Below are 25,176 nucleotides of genomic sequence, written 5' to 3'. Positions count from 1 at the left end.
GTTATGAAATTCATTGTTATGAGTTTTAGATGCTTTGGGTTTTAGATGTTGTCGTCTCAATGTTTTGAATTTAGATGTTATGAATTTTAGATGTTTTGAAGTGCAACTGGATATGAATAGTTAAGATACAAGCAGTTAAAATGTTTTTAGTCCCTTTAGTCTTATACACAGGTCAGGCATATTTTTATCAACCAGATGAGAATTTGTGAGCAGCAAATAATAAAGAGTTAAAGGACTTTATCTGGGAGGGGAAGACAGCAAGAGTCAACTGGGATAGGTTGATTCCTCCAGTAGAACGGGGTGGGGGGGTTGGGATTGCCTAATTTAAAGGGGTATTTCAGGGCTACACAGTTAAGATTCCTAAACAGCACAAGCAGAAAACTATAATTCAAAGTGGAAAGGGATGATGATGAAACACGGGGGAAGCTCAAGAAACAAGGAGAGACTGGGAGTTTGGATGCAGGCCTTTAAGGAAAATAACAATAATCATGCAGAATATTATAGCCATAAAGTAGCAGAAAGTATTCTAGGAACTAAACCAACACAGGAATGGAGAAATGAGATCCTGCCAATAGGGATGACTGCAGTTAGGGATACAGACACTAGGCAAGAGGGGGCTATAATTTATTGGAGAAAACTGGCAAAGGAACCAAGGTTTTGGGATCAAATAACTAGAGAGGGAAAGATGATAGAATGGGAAGATGCTAAGAATTTATTTGGACTGCAGGTTAGCGATTGCCTTCCCTACCAGGAATTGATATCAGAGTATAGGCAAAGAGAAAGAATTACAGGGGTCCTAAACAAAAGAGCAGCACTGGTAGAGTTTTTAATAGCATCTAGAACAGAAGCTGACATTAAAAAAGGAATAATTAGTAGAGCATATAAAATATTGCACGATGACTATAAGAATCAATCAGAGGAGGTTAGAAAGGATTAGGAAGAGAGATTGGATAAGCATTTCACAAAGAAACAATGGGAGGATATATGTATCCCAAATATGCAACAAAATCTTGAAGATTTGGGATTTTTTCCTGGAAATGTTTACATAGATATTTTTATACCTCAAGTAGACTCCAGAGAATTTTTCCTCAGGCAGACAGTAAGGGCTGGAGGTGTGAAGGGGAAGAAAGAGGTAATTGGGAACATATTTTCTGGGAGTGCAGTGAGTTGGCAGACTTTAAGGATTCTCTGTGGGATGCACTGTTGGAGATGCTGGGTGGGCATATGGGTCTGATGAGGGAGATGATTCTTCTGAGCTATGATACAGAATCAAAATTGCCTAGACATGGTAAGGCCTTGTGTCTAATAATGGTGGCTGCCAAAAAAGCAATTATTAGAAAATGGAAATCAAAATCTAAACCAACTATACTGGAAGTAGTGAATATAGTAACAGAGATAAACTAAGTTGAATTAAGATTTTAGAAAAGGGTAGGAGGAAACTACATAGGAAAAATGGGAATTGTGGGAACAATGCATACAAGGGAGGAATGAGGTCTAAAGGCAGCAGGATGTAAATGAGCTATGTAATGTTTGAGTGAGAAAGATTGGGTAGATTATAGGTGATGTATAATGTTTGCAATTGGGAGTATGTCAGTATGGTTTGTGATGTAAAATACTTGTGACTAGGATTGTGTAGGTGTGTTTTGTTTTCATTTATATAAATGTATGATTGCCTATGTAGTAAGTGATGGTTTAATGATGTTTATTGTTTAAAAATGGCAGGAATTGAATAATTTATGTAATGTTGCTTAGTTTATATGATATATAGCAATATATGTGAAGTATAATATTTATTTTAATACAGGTTAATTATTTTTATACAAATGTAAATGTGCCTATGTCACAAGTTATAATTCAATAAAGGTGTTTGAAAAAAAAACAATTTGGATGATAAAATGTTGCTCCCATTTATGCACCTTTTTTCTCAAAATGTGCAGCAGGTATTTAAGGAGACTATAAAACCTGCTGTGAGAAAATTGTATTTGGAAAAATAGAAAAGATTTTGTAGCTCATAAATGAGAACAAGATCCATCCCAATGGGATTCTCCTCTGCTTCTTAAGAATAGCTTAATTCTGGCTTAGAGCACACTTCTGTAAGCATACATCATTTAGCCATTTTTGCTTGTCTATGTTTGGATTCTGTCTTTCTTCAACATCTCAGTTTAAATAATTTTGAAAGGCATATTGCATATTAGGACACCTAGCAAATACTTGTTACCCCATTCAAATATTAAATTTGCTTTCAAGAAGGTAATTCTTTACCCTTTTCAACCTGCAGACAGTACTACTTTATAATGTCTAACATGAAAGACTGTTTTGCTTATTACTCTGGCTTCTACTAGGCAGGTATCTGAATTACAGGCTGTTATGCCTATGTATGCATTCTTGATTTCCACAAGGAGAGGGTGAATCTCAGAACCAATCCTTTCATGACAAAGGTTGTTTCTGAATTTACTTTGAAGCAGACCATTCAGGTCTTTCTTTGTTATTTACCCTAACCAAAAAAAGAGAGGAGAAAGCATAGTGCTTACCTTAGATGTCCACAAACAACTGAGATTTTTCTTGCACAAGACTAAGGATGTTATAAAGTCTAACTAAATAACATAATAAGAGAGGACATATTGGGCACAAGGAAAGAGCTCATAACTTTGTAGACTGTCTGGACATCTAATCGCAGGACATGTTCCGTATACTTGCAGCTATTGCAACAGTGATTCATTAAAACATCTGCTTAGAATGACAGTACATGCTTTCTTAATGGGTGTGAAAAAATTCAGAGCTTTATTCCCCAAAGAGGAAGTCAAAGCGTAAAGCTTCAGCTAGGATATGCAATGCAAAACACATGCCAAGTGCATTAATAACACCTGTAGTAAGATATGCAAAATAACTTTATAACAGTATCTTGCAAAGTCTTCACAAGAATTTTAAATAACTTTATTTTATGTTTAACTTACAGTTAATGAAATGATTCTAGCAGTTTAGCTTGCTTACACTATTTTCTCACAATATTCTCTCTGTATAATATCCATCCATCCATCCATCTACAACCTCTTTTTCTCATTTTTACACATGGGGTCAGGGTGTCATTTCAACAGTGACAATCATCTAGAGCCTAGGTTCACACCACTGGATGGCCAGTCCTGCCCTACATACCATCTATATCTATCCGAAATTCAAGCACAGCCATCATGATTGCTACTGCTGCCCTAATAAACCAGCTTCCATATTTTTATATTAATTTCATACTGAGGCTTCCTAAAACTTCTGTAGACCAGTTTCTGTTATTTGTTCACTAACGTCATATGTTCCAGGGCAAAAGTCAACAAACTGCAATTTAGGGTACCTGTTAATGGATATTTATAGTGACCTAGCTTGACACCTCTGTCCTGCTGTATGCCATTTAACATCTTCCATTGATTTTTTCTTTCTTTCTTTAATGCTATCCAATATTATGCACAAATGTATCATTTAATTTTATTAATTTTATTGTAATTTCATAGTAAAATGTGGAGCTTTTCTCCCTGGGTATCCACTGAAAAGGGATTCCTATGCCCAGACAGAAAATCCTAATAATCAAATGCAAACAAATGAATAAATGAACAAATAAGTGGTGTGCCTCTTGACAGCAAAAACACATGCCAAGTGCATTAATAACACCTGTAGTAAGATATGCAAAAGAACTTTATAACAGTATCTTGCAAAGTCTTGATAAGAATTTTAAACAACTTTATCTTATGTTTAACTTACAGTTAATGAAATGGTTCCAGCAGTTTAACTTGCTTACACTATTTTCTCACAATATTGTCCCTGTATAATATCCAATAATATCATTTCTCCCTGGGTATCCACTGAAAAGGGATTCTTGAAAGCAAATTTAATATTTGAAGGAGGTAGCAATTATTTGCTAGGTGCCCTAATATGCAATATGCCTTTCAAAATTATTTAAGCCAGAAAATCCTAATAATCAAATGCAAACAAATGAATAAATGAACAAATAAGTGGTGTGACTCTTGACAGCAAAAAAGTGCATTTATAAATGAAACAACCCTGTATAAAATCTCCATATTTATTAACCACCCCTTAACAGCTTACAGAGTTAAATGTTTGTATAATTTAAATAGTAGGACTAGATCGACTTACTTTTGTTATAACTAGATGGTTAGTGCTCTGTTTTAAGACTCTGTACATACCTTGCTGTTTAAATTTGATAACGTAAAATATTAGATACAATCTCTGCACATTGTTTGCCATCCTCATACCTTAAAAGGCTACATGCTTACACAGTTTATAATTATACAGTGCAGGAGTGAATAATCTGTCTGCTTCATTTTGTTGGAATTTAGGACGATATATGTGTATTGCTTCCTATTGTTCATTTGGGTTTAAAAATTTGTCATACTAGAACTCCAAACCTCATTCAACAAACTAAACCAATAGTAGTGCTATTATTTCTGCATGAAACCAGTAAGATATCACTGAACATCCTGCACAGAGCACTCGCAGAACAAACTGCCACCATCCTGAAAAATAATTTAGCTGGGGAAAACTTCCAAATGTAGACCCCCCCCCCCAAGATAAAAGAAAAGAAACAAATCAACAAAAAAAGAAAAAATATATCACCAAACAGCAAAATCACATTTTCTAGCTCAAACTGATTATTAAAGCTATATTAAAAAAATAAATAAATCAAAACAGAAATCAGAATTGTGCACACATCAACAATAAAGCATTAAATCTGAAATTTAACTGCATTACTTGATAAGGATGAGTAAAAGCCTCAAAAAAGTTCTAAAAATAGCCTCCTGATGAAAGTGAAAACATGAACACCAGAAACAAGAAATAAGGCAGTACAAGAAAGGATAGGAAATGAATAAAGCATATTTGCAGAAAAGACCAGCTGTCGCCATAGCAACCAAAAACAGAAAGTCGGTCACACTAACCTAACAGGTATGCTTATATGGATTCAATTTATATCCTCAAAATACTGAAATGTCGAAATTCAGTATTTCGAAGCTATAAAGTTGAATTTTTGAAACACAGAAAACTCAGAAGCATGAAATTCAAAATATCACACACCAGAGATTTTGAATTTCACGCTACGAGTACACACACACACACACACACACACACACACACACACACACACACACACACACACACACACACACCATCCTCCCCACACACAAACACAAGCTCTCTACTACATAAAAGCAGGGGGGCAAGCACCCGTGTACCCCCCATGTGGGGGGCTGCGCCCCCTCCACACCCCTCCTACTTAAATATTCTAACTCCGAGGTTGCACTACACACAAACACACACACCACCACACAAGCTACATTCTGCTCGCACACACACATCACAGCAACAAAACACACTAACGCACACCACAGCCCCTACCCAAACCTTTAACACATACAAACACTTACCTGAATCCGTAAGCATGGCAGAACCTTAGAAGCGTGAAATTCAAAACCACCGGTATTTGAGGTTTTGAAATTCGTGCTTCTGAGCTTTCGCTCTTTTCAGGATTCCACTTTATGGGCTCAAAATACTGAATTTCGATATTTCAGTATTTCGAGCTTCTAACTGGCCGGCTAAGAACTTGCTGTATTCAACTGGATGTATAAGAGAATTTAAGTACCTTTATCTGCACTTTTTTTTCAAAAAATACAGTATTTAAATTGATTTTAACTGTGTTGCAGGAATATTAACTGAACTGGAAGTTAGTCAGTGTTTGCTGAATTTTGTTATTTGCTAGTAATTACAGGTGTGGGGGTAGCCACATTCATTGATTTCCTGTCCTTGCCTATTTAAGTGGTACAGTGTGAAATATTTTCTGCTTAAAAACCTCAGCTTTGGCCGGCTAAGAACTTGCTGTACTCAACTGGACGTATAAGAGAATTTAAGTACCTTTATCTGCACTTTTTTCAAAAAATACAGTATTTAAATTGATTTTAACTGTGTTGCAGGAATATTAACTGAACTGGAAGTTAGTCAGTGTTTGCTGAATTTTGTTATTTGCTAGTAATTACAGGTGTGGGGTAGCCACATTCTTTGATTTCCTGTCCTTGCCTATTTAAGTGGTACAGTGTGAAATATTTTCTGCTTAAAAACCTCAGCTTTGGCCGGCTAAGAACTTGCTGTATTCAACTGGACGTATAAGAGAATTTAAGTACCTTTATCTGCACTTTTTTTCAAAAAATACAGTATTTAAATTGATTTTAATTGTGTTGCAGGAATATTAACTGAACTGGAAGTTTTGACTCTGCTCTTCAGTTAGTCCCACCCACCCTCTCTGTTTTTGTTTTGGTGTTAATCTTAGTGGCCTTGAAACTGCCCACGGCTCTTGTAAATTTGTGTTTGGATACTCCTTCTGGGCCCATCTCATTTGCTCACTCAACTGAGTGCAGTGAGATCATATTCTGATTTCAGGCACTCCTACTGTGTACAAAGAGAGCATCTGGGAAACAGAAAAAAAATAAGCTTGTTTCCTGCCTTTCCTGTTAAGTGGTATAGACTATTTGTAGGCTTCTGAGCCCCCAAGCCCTTCTGTGTTGGAGGGAAGCCTTCTAGCTTAGTTTTTTTTTCTTATAACTAGCCAGTTTTCTAGTTTCAGCACTCAAATCTGTTTCTTTGATCTCAGCACTTGTTCAGAAAAAAAAAAAATTCATCTGCTTTTACTGTACTTGTGTTTCTACCTACTTTATTTTACTTTTGCATCATCTTAAAAGTACTCAATTGTATTTATTACTGCTTGGTGTAACTCATTCTAAGCCTTTTGGTTTAAACACTTGGGCTTTGGACCAGTTGTTTTGCACTGAGAGGGTCTGTGGTCTGCACTGTAGTGGCAGAACAGGTAGCTTACATCCTTCTAGGTTGGGAACTGCTGATTGAGGGCTCAGTGTCTGTTATTCTAAAAGTGTATTAATTCTGGTTTAAGCACTTGGGCTTTCAGGCCAGTTATTTTACATTAAGAGGGTTCGTGGTCTGCACTCTTGTGGGAGGAGAGGCTGGACTCTGCCCTTCTGAGCTGGGAATTTCTGGTTAAAGGCTTATAGTGCATGCATATCTGAACTGCTTCTTACTGAAGTTGGTGCGCCTTGTTTGCTGTGGCATAGACTGGATTCGGGCCTGCTGGATCTAGCTTTGTTTGTGTAACTTGAGCACTAATCCAGGCATTCTCTAAAGTATTCAATTGTATTTATTACTGCTTGGTAGTAACTTGATTAAAGTGTAGCTATCATTCTAAGTCTTTTGAATTAAGCACTTGGGCTTCAGACCAGTTGTTTTACATTAGGAAGGTTTGTGGCACGCACTGTGGTGGCAGGACAGGTAGCTTTCATCCTTCTAAGTTGGGAACTGCTGATTGTGAGCCCAGTGTCTGTTATTCTTAAAGTGTATTAGTTCTGGTTTAAGCACTTGGGCTTCTGGCCAGTTATTTTACATTAAGAAGGTTTGTGGTCTGCACTCTTGTGGGAGAAGAGGCTGGACTCTGCCCTTCTGAGCTGGGAATTTCTGGTTAAAGGTTTATAGTGCCTGAATATTTGAACTGTATCTTACTGAAATTGGTACACCTTGTTTGCTGTAGCATAGACTAGATCCAGGCCTGCTGAATCTAGCTTTGTTTATATGCTTGTTGTTTGTTTGCTTGTTATTTCCCTGGAACACTAATTCCACCTAATACACAGCTTCTCAGCGCTTCTGTGGATCACTAGTGATATCTGCATTGCTTACTGTACTTATTTCCTTGTTTCACTTGAAAAAAAGTTACTGTTTGTCGTTTTTGCATTTAAGTTACCTGTAACACATTGCACTTAAGTTACCTGGCACTTGCTCACTAAAGCAATTATATAAGTCAGCACTAAAAATTAAAAGCACTACACCCTCACTCCCCACTGGCCCTTGTTTTCAATTATTAAGGAATTCCCAATATTATTCTAGCATGTCCAAAGGTCAGTTGTCAATCTCCTCTCCGGTCCAGCTGGTGAATCTGGGAATCTTGAGGCAATGTTACAACTGACTCATGTACACAGACAACCCTCTCCTCCTCCCAACAAATTCCAACACATGTGAGAGATGCAACCATATAGCCAAACTGGAGGCTAAGTTCTCTCAACTCAGTACTGGCATAACCAGTCAGGAGGAGAAGGAAACCACACTCACTACAATTCCAGTCTCACATAGACCTACCACGACAGCAAACCAAACACATAATCACACAAAACATACTCGGAGGCTCTAAATAAAGATCTGCCTAAGCAGCAGAGACCTCCAAAGCAGACACCCAAGCAACCGCTACCCCAAAACAAAACACGTGCAACACATATCTCACAAAGCCAGTGTGCCGAACAGTCACAGCCTTTAAGACTAAACAACACACCTGATACACTTGTAATAGGTGACTCTATCGTCAGGCACACTGCCGTCCCGCTCACCAGGCTGAACAAGGAGAGGGTCACGGTAAGCAGCCTGTCGGGCGCTAGGATCCGCCACATAACACAAGCACTCAGGCCACTCTAAGGCAAGTACAAATATGACTCAGTCATTGTCCATGCTGGTGTGAATGACCTGAGACGTACCTCCCTGGACTACATGAAAAGAGACATAAAGGAGCTCTCTGAGCATGTAGCCCAGGCTGGTATAACCCTGACCTTGAGTAGCATCTTACCCTCACCAAGAATGATGCCACAATATGAAGACAAGATGATCAATTTCAACAACTGGCTTAAGTACTGGTGTCATTCAAAGGGGATCCAATGCCTGTCAGCTTGGGATGATATGCTCGACAAGCCACAATGCTTTGCTAGGGATGGCTTGCACCTGTCACCCCTGGGCTTTCGGATATTGGCAGAGGCTCTTGCTACCCCCATAGTGCCTTTTTTAGGCAAGGCTCAAAATACCTCCATAGGTATCACAAGGGATAGGAAACTAAGAGTAATGCTACTCAATGCCAGAAGTCTAAACCTCAAGATGCACGCACTCGAAACTCTACTTAGCATGGAGAACATCGATATCTGTGCAGTAACAGAAACCTGGTTCAGGGCTCCTGAGAGCACCCCAGCACTACCAGGTTATACCTCATACCATGCTTTTCGGCCCAAAACTTGGACCGAACCACAAAAGGAGGGGGAGTATCGATATTCATCAAAGATACCCACACCTCCAGGTTGGTGGCAAAGCACGAAGCATCAGAGACTATCCATGTGCAACTAACAGTGGGTAAAACTGCCTTCCAGTTTATAGCTTGCTACAGACCACCCTCCCAAACCCAGGAACCCCACTCGGCCTTCCTGAGAACACTGGAAAATATGAAGGTCTCTCCAAATACCATTATATTGGGAGACTTCAACTACCCAAACATAGACTGGGAGCATTACTCTAGCTCCAACACCCTAGCCCAAAGGTTCCTAGAATTTATAAACTCAAATGCTATGGAACAACTTGTTACCACTCCCACAAGAGGGGAAAACATACTGGACCTGATCATCACCAACATGGGGACTCTATGCTCCAGACCAGAAGTGTATCCCTCACTGGTAAGATCAGACCATAAACTAATCTCACTGGATATTCACATCCCGACCCCACCCCTGCCCAGAAAACCACAGTGAAAAACTTCTCTAAAGCAAATTTCACACTCCTCAAAACCGAGGTGGAATCCTTCAAAGCCCCCGGGCCTGTGGAAAATATGGCCCAGACTGCAGAATCCTTTATAAACGCATTCTATGAACACCTTCAGGAATGCATGGATCATGCGATCCCTAATAAAACCAAGACCCAATCCTCCAAAGGCAGACGTCCTGTCTGGTGGACCCCAGCCATAAACAAACTATACAATAGAAGGAGGAAGCTACTAAATGATAGAGCAAAATCCCAAAAGGGAAGGCATCACTGATCAGTATTAGCAAAAAACTACGGGCACTCATAAAATTGTCTAAGGCCAGCTTAGAGAGAAAAATTGCACAGGACACTAAGGATAATCACAAGGCTTTCTTTAGTTATGTTAGGAACCTGGGTGGTAATTCCCAGATATGCTCAGAATTAGTCCAAAATGACAAAAAAAATACACTGAACCCACAGACATTGCCAACATCCTAGCTGACAGGTTCAGCGCAAACTTCTCCCCCCCCACCAAAAGGGCAAATATCTATCCCAGCAGAGTGCTGCCCCTGACATCTCAGATGCTCAGGTAAGAGCCGCCTCTCCAAAGCAAAAACACAGCATCAATGGGACCAGACGATGTCCCGGCTGCGTCCTACATGAACTCCAAGAAGAGCTAAACCCAAACATAAAACTACTGTTCAATCTCAGCCTTACTACAGGATATGTGCCCAAAGAGTGGCGTACAGCAACAGTGGTCCCTCTCCATAAAGGTGGTGCCTCAACAGATCCTGGAAACTATCGCCCCATAAGCCTGACTAGCTTGGTCTGCAAAGCTATGGAAAGGATCATCATGGACCTCATAAATAAAGATATTGGGGACCTACAGACACTGGAACCTACCCAGTTCGGCTTTGTTAAGGGCAGATCCTGCCTCTTAAATCTGGTTGATTTCTTTGAAACAGTCACCAAGGCCATTGACGAGGGGAAGGTGGTTCACACAGCCTACCTGGACCTCGCAAAAGCCTTCGATACAATACCCCACTCGGGCATAATAGATAAGCTCACCAGCTTAAATATAAACCCCTATGTCACTAGATGGATTGCAAACTGGCTCAAGGACAGAACCCACATGGTTAGAATTGCTGGAGCCATGTCAGACTCCAAACCAGTTACAAGTGGTGTCCCACAAGGCTCAGTCCTGGGACCTCTCTTGTTCGGTATATATTTCTCGGAGGTACAGGCCAACACGGAAGGACTGTGGCTGACCAAGTTCGCAGACGACTGCAAACTGGGTGCCATAATTGACTCTCCAGCCGACACAAGCATCCTCCAAAAGGGCCTCATAGAAACAGACAACTGGTGCCAGAGCCATGGCCTCAAGCTAAATGCCAAAAAGTGTATAGTCATCCCCTTTGGCAAAAACAAAGTGCCCACAAATTACCACATAGGTGGTAATCCATTAAGTACAGAAGAAGTAATTAGGGACCTGGGGACCCAAGTTGATAGCAATCTCTCATTTGACAACCACGTGGCCAAAGTGGTTAGAAAAACATTTTATATAGCCCACCTAATCATGAAGGGATTCACATCTAGATCAGGGAGGTCATCGTGCCTCTTTACTCATCCCTCATCAGGCCCATAATTGAGTACAATGCCCCTTTTGGGATGTACCTTACCAGACACCTGCAGCAACTGGAAAGACCCCAAAAGTACCTCACCAAGAGGATCAAAGGGCTCAAACAGATGCCATATGTTGCCCGGTTAAAGAAACTCCAGCTCTACTCAGTGGCATACCGCCTGTTCAGAGGCGATCTGTGCCTGACGTATAAAGCCATGTCCAACCCAGAATTAATGGACATGCTGCACCTCAGAAAATCCAAATCCCATCAAGCTACGCGCTCGAGAGACTTGAACCTCAGCACTGAAATAAATAGGACATGCTGGAGGAACAGATTCATAACCCAGAGGCTCCCTTCACTCTGGAATAAAATCCCAGTCCAGGTTAGGCAGAGTCCCTCATTGACTCTCTTCAAGAGGAATCTTGATGAGTGGATGGGAGATCGTAGGTTTACCCTGGGTATCACTTCTGTGTCACTGTTAGACAGAGGCACAGTATACTAACCTCGAAAAAGGGCATAGCAAAATAAATTTACAATGGGTGGCGAAAGCCAAACACATTTTGGCTAGGCTTATAAATGCCCTAGGGCAGATAGCCTAGTATGAACCTATGAACCTAAAGTGAATCCACTTTATATATATATATATATATATATATATATATATATATATATATATATATATATATATATGTATATATATATATATATATATATATATATATATATATATATATATACACATACACACACACACACACACACACACACACACACACACACACACACACACACACACACACACATATATATATATATATATATATATACACAGTACTTACACATAAAATACTGCATAAATACAAATTTACATTAAAATAGTAATAAAACATTAAGATTACAATAAAATCAATTTTAATAAGGGAACAAGCACACCATCAGCCAATCCAACTTAAGAAAAACTGATGAACGTCTATATGCATGTATATTAACTTGTGTATGAACCTTAGAATACATTTACCTACCTGTTAGTCTAGTGTCATCACCTTCTTGACTTCAGAATTGCCTTAATCTTGTTGCATGTTTAACTTACTTTTCACCCAAGTATTATCTGTTTATTGTTATCTTGTTTTATTGGGCAATCCAGAATGAGCCTACCATTGGTTTTGTATAATCAGTGATCTACCCCAAAAAGGAAACATATATATATATATATATAGAGAGAGAGAGAGAGAGAGTGAGAGAGAGAGAGAGAGAGAGAGAGAGAGAGAGAGACATATAGATTGATAGATCAACTGATAGGTAATAGATAAATAGAAGTAGAGCATCACCACCTTCATATATGTGTCTTTCAGTTCTTGGAGGTAACACCAAATTGGTTCCTGTTTTTAGTTTTTGTATTTGATACACTACTGTTTGCTGTTTTGAACATTTTTAAGCATGTCTTACTTGCAAATCTGTATATATGTTTATAAAGACAAACTACTGATATTCAAGCTGCTGCATGAGATGTCAGTTTTCTGCTAGGTAGCTTTGAGTCATTGTACATTTAAATGTGAAAAAATAAATTCCCAAAGCTAAACACTTAAAGTTGTTTTTCCTTAGTTTTTTTTGTATAAATCATTTTGTCACAATTAAGATAAGAAGGAAGCAAGATAAATCAAAAGGTAAGTAAAATACTGTAAACAATCAAGTAATTTAAGCAGGCAACTCTGCCAGGTCACTCCTGAAAAGAGATTTGTGTCTAATAGGTTTACCTTGTTAACAAATAAATACAATGAATTAAAACAGTAAGCACAACTTCTAAAGTTATATCAGTATAATAATTACTATTTCTCATGATAGTTACTACTTTTGTTTAAAATAAAACATACAGACATTTATTTTTCATTATTCTTAATGTCTAGCATACTGTATCTCAGATTTTACTGCTATGCCCATGTGACTCTGGTTCTCTCCACACCTTCGGGTGTTCTATTATTTCCTTATAATACCCACTGACAAGTATGAACAGTGTTTATGGTAAATGGAGAGAGACAGTGCCAAGAAATGGGATAGCAGTATGGCTGGTGGGGACCTAATTCCTTACCCTGCCTAGAGACCCATTTGTCCATGAACAATCTCTGTTAAATCTAGAGATGCTTGCTGCAACAATTCAACATATAAGCCATTCAACTAAGTCAAACCTGCATTGAGTGATGTCAGAAGTGATACCCATTCCTGATGAAATAGAAGACACAGGGAGGCCAAAAATGAGATGTAGGTCTCCTGCAAATATATAGGCTCCCACCAATGTTATATGCAATAATATTTCTGCATTTTGCATAATTTGTGGGTTGCTGAACAAAAGCTGTTGCAGCATTTATATAATCTGTAATTGTTTTGCTTTATTCATTTCATTAAAGAAAAAAAAAATAATTAATAGAACTGGATAGTGTAATATAGTTTAAACATCTTGCTGTTTAGTAATATATTTTTGCAGTGACTTGTTTACAGCCTCCAACAACTATAAAAGGGTAACATTTGACAAATCATATAGTGTCCCTTAGAATGATGATCAGAAAGGTTTGCTATTCAGCACTCATTAGTCATTGTTGCATATTGCTGTGATACAATCTTCTCTACAAAACCAGATTGCAAAAGAATTTTCAATTTAGTTAAATACTGTTACTCTAGCAATTAGTGCGGAGGACTAAGGTTCCAGCCTTTTAACTTGCTGCTTTCTGTGCCAAGGGTGCAGAGTGAATTTTTTCACCTTCATTTACCTGCTGTATGACATTAAGCAAATCACTTAAACAAACAGTGTTTGGAAGCAATTGGGAATTTGGGCTACACTTCTTAATAGTCTCCAGGATTCCATTAATAGTAACTATGAACTTATCATTATTTGACTGCTATTCCTACTGCATAGCTTATCCAATTCAGGAAATGTTAAGGCAAAATCACCAGCACACCAGTGTTTTTTTTTTTTTATGTAACACAGAGAATTAATTCTTCAAATGCAGCAAGCACTGCATTTGTAGATGAAGCACTGCAATGCAAAGTTATTCTCCAGCACCGACATCTGCATTTGTAATAGCTCTCTTAATACAAAATTATTCATATGGTAATTACTTATGTAGAGATTGTGCAGATTGTCTTAGCATATTTTATCAGGTAGTTAATAGTTGTTATGCTGTCATTAATACTCTTCACTTTAAACTATGCTTTACATAGCTGTATCTTATGGCATGATGCTAGTGACATTTATAGAATATCACATAGTTCATCCAAGACTGTCAATAAATAGCATGTACTATATTTCTTCATTGCAATTTAGGGATGTACACAGTCAACAAAGTTGCTATAACTGATAGTGGGAGTTGGGGGATCTCTGGAGATGAAAGTCCATTATGCTGTTATCGTCTGGTCATTTTTAAATTGTGTTTAATCTGGTTTTGCAGGACTAATGTACATGTGTGTGAATTAAGTTTGAATACGTTGGCTACATGTGTGTGAATTAAGTTTAAATACTTTGGCTACATGTGTTTGTGTGAATCAAATTTGAAATATGTAACTCCAGTCATTCTTATTGTTGTTTTTATTTATTTATTTTTTATACAGACATCTGAGAAGATGCCTTCAACAATGTTACTATAATTGCTGGATTTGGGGGGATGTTGTTGGATAAACAATATCTCACCCTGCTGACCTGATAAAGGTAAAAAGGAATTGTTCTGTCTTTGCCAGTCTTGAGTGCATTTATGTAAAGCAAACTGGAATACTTTACTTTGGCCAGTTTTTCATAATTAGTCAGTTAGATGGCACAGAGTGTTAAGGCTATGAACTGTATTTCCTGTATTACATGGTTTGATTCCCTGACCCGTCACTTGCCTACTTTGTAACTCTCAGCAAACAGCCTAACCAGACTTTACTACCAGATCACCCCCTGAAAAGGGACTGTGTGTCCAGTGGGTCTACCTGGTTAACAAATGGGCATTGTTAGGTGATGTGTACAAAGTCAACAAAATGGCCATACTTGTTGGTGTATTGTGATGGCAGCAGTGTGAGTGGCATTTTATGGTGGAAATGTTCTGAAATGAGTACTTTCTTCACTACTGGTTTATAGATTTAGTTTTACTGCTTACTGGAAAAAATGTTCAAAACTACAAATTTAAAATGCACTTCAAGTAGTGTTGCTGTATGACACAAGAAGTATGGCTTAATACAATCAAAAAGGGGAATCAAAGAACACTTGTATTTATGCATGGTCCTAAAAAGTGTGTAGAAAGCCCGTAGTTTGAAAACAGCCCGGGTCCCAACGGACAGTTAATCTGCCACTGGCCAGATCCATTTTCAATGAATGTAAGCTTCAAGAGAAGAGGAGTTTACTGCTGCTGGTGCCAAGTCTGTTTTTCATATGAGACTGTTTTGTTTGCAAATGACCATCAATGTTTGTGCTATCAAATGTGAAATTAATGTTTTAAATTATATCCAAATCTCTATGATCATTGTAAAAGTAAAGAAGAAAATAGTGTGCACATTAACATTTTTGAAAAGTGTTTATGGACAGCCAAGTAATAGGGCACTGGAATAGCTGCATCAAATGGCTGTGGGAGGTGGGGGCCTGCTCCATTACCCTGCCTAGGGCCACATTTGACCATGATCTTGGTATAGGAAGCAGCTCATTAACAAGTCAGAGCTTTAGTCCTCTGCATTAACTGCCAGAGTAACAGTAGAGGAGACTAGTCTCCTGAAACTAGCACTGCTTAAAATGATGAGTCCTGAAAGTATAAAATATAAAAATTAGGAGATGTAACAAAAATAACACAAGATTCCGTCTAAAGGTATGCACCTTACTACTGAAAAAAATCAGTGTCCAAGGAAAACAGACCAATAAATAATAATGCCTGTGTATATTTTATGACATATTATATCTATATAGTTAGAGATACAAGGGAAAAGTGTACAGTCTGACCAGGCATTATTTTGCACAGTTACATTGCTTTTACTAGTTAATTATAATCGCACGTGGAAAACAGACCATTAAAGTCTAATACCTGTCTATATTTTATGACATATTATATCTACTTATTTTAAAGATACAAGGGAAAAGTATACAGCCTGACCAGGCATTGTTTTAAACAGTGATTTGGCTTTTACTAGTTAATAATAATGAAAAGCAGAAATAATTAACATTTGCCCAAGGATCCAGTTCGACTTTAGTTTTGCTGCATCTGTCTCCGGAGTAATTAACAGCTTATTGTGTCTTTATAGTGCAATGCAATGTTATTTATCTGTAAGTTCAGATACTGTGTTGCTTTTAAGTTTTAATTCAACTATATTATCTAGACTTAGCATTCAAAATCCTACATTGATGCAGATATATGGGTATATTGTAAAGTCAAAAGCTAGAATTGCAGTCCTCAGAAGTGTGAAAATGTAAGTGGATCTGAGAGAAGTATACACACTCTGTAATTGCTATTTTCTGAGAGTTCTTTTTTCTTGAGATACAACAATCTCAGGGTCTACCATAGGTTCTTGCAACACACCTGCTCACTGTCACTTTTTCAAAAAAATCAAGTGCTTAAACTCCCACTAACCTGATCTCCCATTCCTGCATAGCTCTCCCAACATGTAATCCTATATACTACATATCCCTACCAGAACCTAAACCCTAAATCTAAAACTCCCACCAAGTTACCAACCCCTTCCTCCTCCCTAACTCTAAATTCTCAGATTGTTGCCTAAAACTTAAAACTCTAACCCCTTCCCTAAAATTAAATTCCATGATTGCTCCCTAATCCTAAAACTCCCTTTCCATTCCCTAATCCTAAAACTCCAACCCCATGCTTTAAACCTAAATTCCTCAATTGCTCTCTAATCTTAAAACCTACTTCTGCTCCCTTTCTACAGCTGCTCATCCAAACTCTTATTTGAGTTTGGGTATTAACAGGTCTCCCTCCCCATGGATGCTTACCAAAACTCTTATTTGGGTTTGCATACAAGCAGCAGCAGCCTACCTGAGGTACCTGACACTTGTGTCCCAGGCTTTGAAACAGTGGGTTTTCTAGCACTTTAAGTGCTTGTAGCAGACCCCAATATCAAAGACAGTAGTATAAAAGTATTGGAGGGGAGTATGCAAATACAGCACCCACTGGAAGTGCAGGTGGGTTTGTCCCTACATAAAATTATTTTAATGTGTGACAGCAACATTCACAGTTCACATTTTGTTCCATTTGAAACTGCATTTAGTTTTTCAATGTTTCAGCACTTGCACTATTGTCTCTTGAGCTTCCAATAATGCACACAGATATGCTTCACTGAAACTTGTTAAACAACATTTACAGATGCTCTTGCACCTTAGAGCCTTTAAATGGAAAGTCACTCCTTATATATATATATATATATATATATATATATATATATATATATAAATATATATATAAACACACACACACACACCAGTTAGAATGGTTAAAATTAAGTCAATTTTAAAGCTAAACTGGTAATTGTCATAGAAGATTAGTCTAGCAGTTGGCAAAGAGGATTAAAGAGTTGGTAACAAGCTGCTTCCAGTGGTTCAGGGTTTGATTCCCTCAGCCTCCATTTCCTAACTGCGTGACTCTAAGCAAGTAACTTAACCAGACAACATTCCTAAGCTTAGTCTGAAAATCATCCATGTTAATCAGTACTCTATTCTGGTCAACCAATAAAATGCATAAATGTTCTCCTTGAGATATATAGGAATTTAAATTTAATATCTTATATCTCTTTCCCAGAAGTATTGTTCTGCACTATTAATGCAGAGTTTCTTACAGCAGCCCTTAACATGTTCTCATATCCTACATCTAATGAGCCTGACTATCTTCCTACTACAATATTGCTGACACATAAACTTAATTCCATGTACTATCATTTCTATACAGCAACTAAATTCTCCTTTTACATTAAACTTTTTCCCACAGATTATCTATTCTGTCGTTTGTAATAGTGATACATACCACCATATCTTGCTGTGGTCACACTTATAGAAGCCTGTCCATTATAATAACCTAGCAGTATTCCAAGTGTTAATCTCAGAATAAATAGATGTCAGTTTATCCATGATATTCTACATTAGAATTTATTTATCTTTGAGTTTTGAACTTTAAGTTATACAAGAAATTGATTTTGTTCCATATTACCTGGATTGTCTAAAACATGTACGCATCCTTTTTTCTACAATTTATATTTGTTATCTGAACATTTGTCTAGTCTCCCATCATGACCCTTTTTACTGGCATTTGTTATAGGACCTTTCTTTAAACCAAAAATCATTTTCATTTTATGAATTTTTAACTGAACAAAATCATTGCGACCTGCAACTTGGTCAGTCAGCCCTTTTAGTGATGATGCAGTCAATTAAATGCTATTACATTTCCTTAACATTTTTTTTCAGTTGCTTCCATGGGCACTGCAATCTCAAAAACCTTATCTAATGTTAGGTATGCTTTAGATAATGATCTTTTGTCTGCATTTTCATAAGGCATATAAGACATACTCATACCTTTCAAGTATCCCTGGTTTTGCAGAATGATTCTGATTTTATCTCATATTTTGCCCTGTCTCTAATAACATTTTTTGATTTCCTGTTAAATCACAGAAAATTATAGTAATTCAATACCACACATTGCAGTTTCATATATCTTAGTTTCAGAAAATGCATGTTTGTGAAAAAAATCAAATATTTTGTTATTCATTGATTAATTGCTTTTGTTGTTGACCAGGAAAGACTGACTAGATGGAAAACCCTTTCCAGAGGAGGCCTATAGATAAAAGTTCCACAAGAGAGATTAAAAAAGTACTTTACATTCATAGTGCAATGAATCATTTGCACATACAATAATGAGAAAAAAAAACATTGACAAGATACATACAAAGACTCAGCATACAAATTTACTATAACCATGGTATAGGCAATATAATGATATGAGAAATCATTATAGTATTATAATTTATCATTATTATATGAGAAATCACAATAGATCAGAATGGATGTTTAGAATAACAAAAATTTAGACCCATAGTATTTTACAATAGTATAACAGTAGTGAAGTAAACTTTCATGACAATGTAAAGTTGAGAAGAGTACGGCTGCCAGTGCTGTTAGTAGAAGGTGTTGGTTGGGTAGGATTTTTCTGATGTAGGATCAGAAAAGTATAGGGTGACACAGCAGAGTGTTGTCACCTCAAAGCAAAAGGTTCCCTGGTTCAGTTCTTGGTTGGGATGCTTTCTATGCTGAATCTGCATGTCCTCCCTACGTTTGCATAGGTTTCCTTCCACATTCCAAAGACCTGCAGTAGGTGGCTTGTACACTGTAATTGGCCATAGGTGTGAATGTGTGGTATGGAAGAATAGCCACGGTAGGCCTATTTACGATATGTCATTTATGATATGTCCTATGATAGGATCTTGTTAGTGGCAATGCAGATTTGGATCCTAAGTATAACTCTTTAATATTCACAGCTTACATAATATGTACATTTTCATGAGAATCTCTCTGTTTCAAAATACTGCCTTTCAAATAGATTGAATGCATTAGTACACAGCACATTATCCCCTAAAGCATTCAAGTCAGACATTCCCACCTAAGGGCTTGCAGTTGTCTGGAAGTTAGTGCAGAGTACTAAAGTTGTAAGCTATTAACAAGCTGTTTTTTGTAGTCAAGGGTACAGGGTTTGCATTTTTCCTCCTCCATTTGCATACTTTATGACTTGGACCACGTCACTTAACCAGATAGGACTTCCCAGGCCACCTCTGAAAATGGACACTTTGTCTAGTGGGCTTATCCAGTTAACAAACAGGCAAAATTAAAAAAAAAAGAATAGCTGCTGTGCCTTAACTTCATCTTAAGAAAATTTTGACCCCAGAGTCAATTTGCTTTACCTGTGTTTCTGTAGTTCTTCTCTGGGTGTTCTGGTTCCCCTTACATTCCAAAGAAATGCAGTGGGTAGACTGGGGACTCAAAATTATCCATAGGTGTGAGTGTGTGCATGTGTTATTGAAGAATGACCTAGCAACCTATTTCCATTTTCCCTTTTTTTCTTGTAAAGTCTGAAGAAAGTGGTAGCTATCTTCAGGGTCACTCTGGGATTCAGTTGTGACTCTAAAGAGAGACAGAAAGACAGAAAACAAATTATTAAAATCTCTGTTATTACAAAAAAGCATTCTTTGCGATTGCCTCTTTTATTGCTGAAATATAACACTCAGCATAGCCTTAATTATTTACACCACAACAAGGTTTGCCATGTGTTTGGTATATCATTTATATGTCATTCGTTTTCTTCCCTCACAACTCTAGGGCAATCCCTCAACCATCTAGATTTTTGTAGAATGTGTAGATTTTTACCTCATAAAATTTGTTAAAATGAAAATAAAATTTCTGTTCCGCATAAAATTTGTGGTTTTCTGGCTAATCAATTGGGACTGACATCACTAAACTAAGACAGGCATTTGAGTTTCAGACTTCATGTCCTTCAGAAAAATGTATGCTAATGGCAAACCTGTCATTCTAGCATCTTTTTAAGATTCTAAGAACAGTTATTAAAATTGCCCCGATTTTGAACCTTTGTCCCTTCCCCATCCCCTCCTTTATCTATTTTTGGCTTTGTCTAGACTTTTTGCACTAAAAAGTTGAGATATTTGATACAAGGTCAATTAAATTTTCTTTTTTTTTCTTCCCTTTGATGGTCCAGCCTGATTTTCAAAATTTCAGTTATACCGAAACCAACAAAAATATTTAACAACACTGAAATAATTTTTCAGTGACAAAGCTCACAAAAAGTAATGCCTGTGTTTGTTTTCTAGTTAGTTTTGATTTGTTTTTATTTAGGTTTCTATTACAATTTGTGTTTAGATGTATATGCTTCACTTCTTAACTTACAAATTACTTAATTTTTGTTGAGGATATCTTCAGTATTCATTGTTGCCAAGTTGCATGTGACTCCTATAATGACCTTATAAACAGCTGTCAGCACTCACAGTTTGCTAGCAAGTAGGGAGCAGAAGTAGATTGTCAGGACTTTCATTCATGTCGCGCACGCGCACACACACACACACGCACACACACACACACACACACACACACACACACACACACACACACACACACACACACACACACACTCTCTCTCACACACACTCTCTCACACACACACACACACACACACACACACACACACACACACACACACACACACACACACACACACACACACACTCTCTCACACACACTCACACACACACACACACACACACACACACACACACACACGCACACACGCACACGCACACACAAATAAACATACTGCATACAAATTTTGAGTCACCAGTCTTCATATTGCCTATCTTTGGAATGTGGGAGGAAAGTGAAGTTTCCAGAGAAAATCCACATGATTACATGGAGGACATTCAAACTCAGACAAAATGCATCTTCAGTGAGAATCAAACCAGAAAACCTCTTCTTCTGAGGTGACAATGCTATCCTCACTAGACACACTATATAACTCTACCTCTCTTCATTGCAGTAGACCACTACAAATGTGATGCAGAATGGGGATTCTATTTACAGTTGCCTTTTCTCCACATTTGTATGACAACACATTTTAAGCAAGACAGCCCCTTCCCCATCACCATAAAAAAATGGGTTGTTTCAAAGAAAGTGGCATTCAGTGTTTTCTGTTGAACAATAATGACTTATTGAAAGTGGCCTGAATGAACTGGAATAAATCCCATGCTCATAAACCTTACATTGTCTATGGCTTGCACTAAGTGTGAACAACAGAACATAAACACTTGGTGGATGTGAGGAGGTTTAGTGTTTGTTTGCTGCTGATCAGATCAGAGACTTGAAGGGGAGGCGTAAATGTGGGCATGAGATCTGGAAATGTAGGAGAGGAGAGCTCATTTTGTGCTTTCCCATATGTAGTGTAACTTAAAAGTGTTTAGTTTCACCTGTATTTAAGCCTCATATTTGTGCATAGCTGCACACTCCTCAAGCAGGGTTCAGTGGTGCCCTGTATAGGCATAAACACCTTGAAAGACAATTTTCTCTTAGACATCTGTTAGTGAACCCTCCCAAGCTTCCCTGCTGCATTGCGGGAAGCTTAGTTGTGCACTGAGAAGCTCTGTCATAGTTTTCACCCCTAGCCTTCAATAGAATAAGCCCCTTTGTTAATCCTAGAGCAAAATCTGGTCAAACTAGTCCACTCCCCACTAGTAGTTACAGTAAAAACCTGTCATAATGGACAGTCAGTTTCCAACCATTTCTCTGGCCAGCCTGATTGACATGGGCATCCTGAGGCAATGTAGTAATTGCCTCATGTAAACTGACAACCACTTATTCCTAAAACAAACAAATACAATATGTGAGAGGTGTAGTTACACTATGAATTTGGAATCAGTTCTCTCACTTAACAACAAACCAGACATCAAACAGGTTGTCAGCACACACACATCCACATCACCTCTCACACAAAACAAGGTCATGACACATAAACCCACATATGCAGAGGTATTCATTAGTAGCGTAGCAAAAGATCAGCAACCTCCCAGGAGAAAACCACTTGCACACACTGCAAAGCAAACAGAATCCACTACACATAACAACAAACACACCAGTGTCTCAACAAATAAGCCCGTAAGGCAAAATAACTCAAACCAAATGTCCTGGTCATAGGCGACTCCACAATGAGACACACAGATGTCACCCTGACCAGGCTGGAGAAGGAATAGGTCATAGTCAGCTACCTGTTAGGTGCCAGGATCTGTCAAATCATGCATGCACTCAAGCCACTCAACAACAATTACCGCTATAACTCTGTCATAGTAAGAATCTACCTGAAAACATCGACATGTGAAAACACTGACAACGAGATCACCGACACCACAAAACCGACAGTTCAAAAACATGACAGTTTACATGCCCGACAAACCAAAATCCCGACAGTCAACAACACAAAACAAATCTCTTTTCTGAAAAACACACACACAACACAAGCACACCAAAAACCTTCCAAACCTACACTAAACCTTACATACACAACTATCTATGCACTAACCTTAACCCAAACCCTAAAATCGCACACTTACCTTACCCGCACCCTAACCCTAAAGTCCGTCACTATCGCACACTTACCTTACCCGCACCCTAACCCTAACGTCCGTCACTATCACACACTTATGTTATCTGCACCCTAACCCTAAAGTCCGTCACTATCGCACACTTATCTTACCTGCACCCTAACCCTAAAGTCCGTCACTAACGCACACTTACCTTACTCACACCCTAACACTAACATCCGTCACTATCGCATACTTACACAGTCGCGCTTGTTTCACATGGTGTTTTCAGTGTCGGGATTTTGAACTGTCGATCATTTCCATTGTCGGTCTTCTGGTGTCTGTGCTCTTGTCGTCGGTGTTTCAAGCTTTCGATGTTTTCAGGTAGATCCCATAGTACATATTGGAGTGAGTGACTTCAGAACATACCTGTCTGGACTATATGAAGAGAGACATAACCAAACTCTCAGATTATGGTTCCCAGGCAGGTATGTCCCTAGCCCTAAGCAGCATTCTACCTTCACCCAGGATGATGCCACAATATAGACAAAAAATTATTGACTTCAACAATTGGCTTAGGTACTGGTGTTGATCCAGGGGGATCTAGTATCTGTCAGCCTAGGAAGACATGGTTGACAAACCACACTGCTTTGAAAAAGATGGTCTTCACATGTCTTCTCTAGGCTTTTGGATGCTGGCAAAGGCACTTGCCTCCCCCATAGTGCCTTTTTTAGGCAATACCAAAACAACAAAATTTCTGACGTAAAAAAATCCACTCAAGATAAACTCAGACTTATGCTGCTTAATACTAGGAGGCTAAACAGGAAATTGCACTCCTTGGAAGCACTCCTCACCTTGGAAGATCCTGATGTCTGTGGAGTCACTGAGACATGGTTCAAGGCCACAAATAAAACTGCAGCCGTACAAGGCTACAATGTCTACCACACGTTCTGACCCCAAAATGAGTGTGAAAGAACCAAAGTTGTAAGTGTATCCATCATCATTAAAGCCAAATACACCTCAAAACTGGTTAAACAGTATGGCTGTCTTGAGCTACTCCAACTAACTATAGGTAAAACATCCTACCACATAATTGCTAGCTACAGGTCCCCCACCATGAATAAAAACAGAAGCACACTGCCTGCCTGGGCTTACTAGAGTCACTCACTATACAGCCAAACACTTTGGTTGTGGGTGATTTCAACTACCCTTCTATTGACTGGGTGACATACACAACCACAAACATGCTTGCTCTGAGGTTCCTGGACTTTGTCAATACAAATGACCTGAAACATCTAGTCTGCACCCCCACAAGGGGCTCAAATGCCCTAGACTTAGTACTCAACAATATGGGAGATCACTGCAGTACCCCCTGCATGTTGCTCTCCCTGGTAACATCAGACCATAAACCTGTCTTATTTGAAGTAATGATTAGATCTGACAGCCTCACAGGAGCAAAAAAAATGAAAAATGTCTCCAAAGAAACTATAGCCTACTAGGCGATGATATAAACAGTTTCAAATCCCCTGCTAACACAGCCAACAATTACTCCTATTTAGAGGATTACACAAATGCACTGTATAGCCACCTGAACAACTGTATGGACTCAGCTGTACCTAACCAGATCCAAACCAGGTCCTCCTGAGAAAACAGGCCACCCTAGTGGACCTCAATTATAAATAGGGTATATAACAGAAGGAGGGAACTGATGTCTAAGAACAAGAGGGAAGTTACTCAGCAGAAGAAGAATACCCTCCACAGCTTGAACAAGCAAATCAGATATCTTTTAAAGTCCTCTAAAGCTAGTTATGAAGCTAAATCAGCATCCATAGCTAAGGATAATCATAAGGCATTCTTTAGCTGCATTCAAAATCTA

The sequence above is a fragment of the Protopterus annectens genome, chromosome 8.part1 (assembly GCF_019279795.1).
Source record: "Protopterus annectens isolate FY-2018-M chromosome 8.part1, PAN1.0, whole genome shotgun sequence".
In the NCBI taxonomy this organism is placed as follows: domain Eukaryota; kingdom Metazoa; phylum Chordata; order Ceratodontiformes; family Protopteridae; genus Protopterus; species Protopterus annectens.
Note: the sequence above shows the minus strand (reverse complement) of the source record.